This window comes from Sceloporus undulatus, chromosome 3, assembly GCF_019175285.1.
Source record: "Sceloporus undulatus isolate JIND9_A2432 ecotype Alabama chromosome 3, SceUnd_v1.1, whole genome shotgun sequence".
In the NCBI taxonomy this organism is placed as follows: domain Eukaryota; kingdom Metazoa; phylum Chordata; class Lepidosauria; order Squamata; family Phrynosomatidae; genus Sceloporus; species Sceloporus undulatus.
In genome coordinates, this window is record NC_056524.1 from 238,978,328 (window position 1) to 238,982,910 (window position 4,583).

The following is a 4,583-nucleotide window of genomic DNA, read 5'->3' on the forward strand; positions in this document are numbered from 1 at the left end:
CCAAAACAATCACCCACATAGAAGGAATAATAACTACCAAGTCGGATTTCTGTTTTGTTTTGTTTTGTTTGTTTGGCTACCTGTAGATAAGATTGCTCCAAAAACACACACATTTGAACCAAGGAAACTGGCTGCAAGTTGATCAAATCTGTGATGTAAATATATGGCAGCTTTTATTCTTTTTCTTAAGCCTTTCTAGTGAAGTCTACCCCCACTTTTATTGGATTTAGCATATATCTTTCTCATCCCTCACACTGCGCCTCATATAGTTTGATGTCATCAAAATCTGACCTTTATCTTCAGGACCTAAACTCAAGACCAGAAGTTACTCCAGAATAAAATCCAGAAGAAGGGCTATTTTCCATTCAGTTCAGGAGCTGCACTTTCTGAGTATATTTTCCCAAGAGCATTCACTTTTGGTAAGGAACACTTGTTTTCACCACAAAAAAAAAAATCTCAGCTGAAAAAGCAAATGCAAATCGAATCTACATGCAGTCATGAAACCATTTCTCTCTCGCTTTCTGCCCCGGGTTAATCACATTTATTAGTGATGCTCCCAATCTTCTCTTAACTAACCTGCCCTGAGTATTAATGAGGTCAGTGGTATTAAAGATCCACTCCTATTCTTCACCAAGTAAGCCCCGTCGAATTCAGCAGGGCTTACCTCCGAGGAAACATACATAGGATGGCACTTTATGTTATCTGAAATACAAGAAGTTTTGGTTTCAGCTAGGATGTTCCTCAAGCTATTTGCAGTCCTCTTCACACCAGTTCAGGAGAAAGCCCTACTGACCTCAATAAGCACCTCTTATGTCATTGTGCAGCTCCAAAGTTCCACCAAAGAAGTAAATATCAATTCCACGCGAAAGAAAAGCATTTTAAACGGAAGAGGGTGGGTAAGAAGGGATCTCTCGGGGAACACGACTTAAGATCGCAAAATTTAGATCCTGCCATCCAATGAGTATGCTACCCCAAATACTCTTCCAAGTCAATAGTACTGTAATCTTAAAAGAAAAGAAAAGCAGCATGCAACATCGGACTATACCCCGAAGCAGTTATCAGGCATTGAACTGGAAGCATTTCATTTTTAAAAAAATCCCCGGAGAAAAAGCAAAGCAAACCTCACCCAATTTCCTAGGCTGTTCTAAAGCTGATACCCCATTTTTGTTTAGACAGGACCTTAATAGTTGCTGACTCAAGCAATTAAAACACACACATTGAGGTTAAAGAGCCAAACAGAGGAAAGCCTGGCATTCCAGAATATTTTTAAAGTACAGTATTAAATGTGTCCGAATGGACTCCTAGCTAAGGACTAGGAATCCGGCCTTTAAAATTACAGGACACAAAAGCATTTCATGGTACTTTTTGACCCCGAAATGCGTTGCAAGCCTGTTTTGGCCATTTCCATCCAGGTTCTAAAGCGAGGATAAAATAAAAAGCAGGTGAATTGCTATTACTCAATACACAAACCCAACACACAGAGCACACACAAATGAACATTTTTATGACCGGAAGACCTAAAAAGTTGCACATGCTGCGATTAGCTAACTAACCTTACACAACATGTTTATGTACACAGCTTAAACTCCCAGCAGTTCAAGACAACCATCACTTGCCTTGAGCCAAAAAATCAAAAGGAAGGAAGGAAGGAAAGAAGGAAAGAAAGAAGGAAGGAAGAAAAGGGAAAAATCATTTTGCATTTATCTTTTTCCCCATCTCTAAATCACTTTAAGGACAAGAAAAGAAAGAGAAACGTTCCAGGAAGCAGGACTCTGGTAGGCTGTTACTTACAAATGTCCTGAGAGTGTGTGACTTCCAAATAAAGCTGTTTTCCTCATCCCTCCTTACAACCATTTCATCTCTACACACTTGACATCCTTCAATCCTGACAGTCCTCAGTCAAGGGAGAAACATCTGCAACAGTTTATCAGTTTCTTTTTTTTAAATAATAAAAAAAATTAGATATATGTGTGTTAACCCTCGGCTGGCTTAGGCCATTCTAAAATATTGGCACGGCTTCTTGTCAAACGCTAATGGCTTTATCCGCTCTTACTTAAAACCCCGAGGTTCCTCACAGGGGTTTCCCCTCCACACACACATCCCCCCCCTCTCCTTGCATGAATCCAATGGAAAAGAAATGGCCCATGGTGTCTCTCTCATTATATTAGGTGAAGTTAGTGCTCTCACTCCTTGCATTTGTTGTGTACCTTGGGAGACATATCTGCCCGTGTGTGTGTGTGTGTGTATGTGTGTGTGTGTAAGAGAGGCGAAGAGAGAAGGCGACAGAAAGGGGGGGGAGTAGTGGTTGTGGTTAGATGGTGTGCTGTACACATGACCAGAAGGAGGAGAAAATAGAAAGAGGAGGCCCTGAACAAAGTTGTTCAGGAGAATGGCTCCGGAAAGCTGTTGGTACCTGTCTGACTGTGCACTTTTCCGTGATTAGCTCTATCTATGTGTGCGTGTGTGCTTGTGTTCAATCTTCTCTCTTAGTTTGGCTGCAAAACAGGTTCTGTGTGGCGTGAATCCAAGGGCCAGAGGAGCAGAAGAGCTCAGAGTTTCACCCATAAATAAACCCGGATGGCCAGGGACACCACGCCGTATATTTTAAAACTGTCATGGCCCTCACGGAGGGATTACTCCTCTCATATAAATACCGGAGCTGAGGAACTTGATGACAAGGAGAGCTGCTCGTTCCAAGAATAACGCCCAGCGGCGTTACCCCTCAGCTATTAAGAGAGAAGCAGAAACTAGGCTATCCCAAGGGTGATGGGGCTCTTTTAGCAATAGCAAGTACATTTCTATACCGCTTATCAGGGCACTTAAGCACTCCCTAAGCGGTTTACAAAGTGTAAGCAATCTGGGTACTCATTTTAGCAACCTCGGAAGAAGTCGAGCTTGAGCCTTGGCTGGTATTGAACTCACAATACTCTTTTTCGGTTACTTGGACAAGCTTTGGCTTCATTCCTTTCCCAAAGCAAAAAAAGGGCAAGGGAAGGGTCACTGGAGGAGGGAAAGAGGAAGAGGAAAAGGAAGAAGAAGAGGTCCTGGTCACTCAGAATGGCCTCTGGGTACAATCTTCCTTTTCTTCCTCCCTTCCTCGGCCAATAGCCTTTTACACACACATCTCACCACCACCACCCTATTTGCTTACCAAACTCACTTAATCCACCCACTGAAATATATAGTATCCTTTAACCAGTTAAATTCAGGGAGGAATGCATGGGCTTAAGAGGCTTGTTGTGGTGTGCCTTCAAGACCTTTCTGATTGATGGAGACCCTCTCGCGGGGTTTTCTGGGGCCGAGAGAGTGTGAGAAGGTCATCCAGTGGTTTCACATGGCCAAGAGGGGGAAATCTAACCCTGGACTCCAGAGTCCTAGTCCTACACTCAAACCACTACACCGTACTGGGCCCCAAGAGGCTGGCCGGTCTGTATTTTATTAATAATCCGATATGTACTGGATATCTCCGATTGCAACCTTTCCCTGCCAGAAGAGATGAGGTTTCTGGAGCTCCCTGATGAAAGAGACGGTGGATACCAGGAGAAAAACGTTGAAATGATGACACTTGGCTTCTCTCTTTCCCCTAACTCGGGTTTGGTTTATATTCTAGGGAATATACACACCGCAACTGAGTCTATTTAAGTGCAATCCTACATCCTGTTTGGATGCTTTCAGGGACCTCGGTCAGGAGATGAATAAAATGTGGTTAAGATTTATACATAAGAAGCCCCTGGACTGAGCCTGCGCTTTTGGGAGGCTATTTACTTGGAGAAGAGGAGGGAGAGATCGGTTTCAGGGAAACACACGCCTTACTACCGAAGTTCCCTGTTAGTTTGGAAAGATCAAAAAGCCACCCCCCTCAGGCAACCTCCAGAGTTTAAATTTGCGGGTAGCCTTATTTGCACTCAAAACATGGGCTGGCATTATACGTCGGTGTTCTCAGTAATGTTTCCCTCCATAGCTTCCAGGAGATTCCTGTTCGGGATCTCTTTTCTTAATACCACGCAAGGGGCTCCGAAATAAAACAATGACATTTCCAAAACAATGACCTTATTGGGTGACTTTTCCAAAAAGGAAGGAAGGAAGGAAGGAAGGAAGGAAGGAAGGAAACTTTCTCAAATGTTAACCGTGGAAGCTACATGTTATTTTCTTTGCCTCTGTGTCTCGGAAAGAATTGCTCAGGCTATATCTGCGAGCATAATCCGACCTTTAACTTTTACTTAAAGCTGCCCGACTCTCTGGGTGATTGAAACCCGCAGAAACTTTTCGCCCGGTTCTATGTCCTTCTCGCTGACGGGTCACTGAATCTTTGTAGGGCAGTGTGACCTTTGGGAAGAAGGTCTCCCTTGGCCCTGAAAGTCTTGTGGGGAAGGAATTTCAATGCAACAGTACCCTCTCCAACCCCTTTAAAACCGCCTTGAAGGATAATTTTAGAGGGTCCACTCCTGAAATGGGAGTCTTACTAAAGAATAGTAACGTGGGAAGTGAGGGTGAAAGGATCCACCCGACTGGAAGGTTTTGTTAGGCTGGGACTATCTATCTATCTATCTATCTATCTATCTATCTATCTATCTATCTATCTA

At 43.4% G+C, this 4,583-nt stretch overlaps 1 protein-coding gene across 9 annotated transcripts in view; it reads right to left on the reverse strand.

Annotated features, from left to right (window-relative positions):
- The window catches only part of ZIC4 (Zic family member 4), a 28,577-nt gene that overhangs the window by 16,206 nt on the left and 7,788 nt on the right, over positions 1-4,583 (reverse strand). The window lies entirely within an intron of this gene.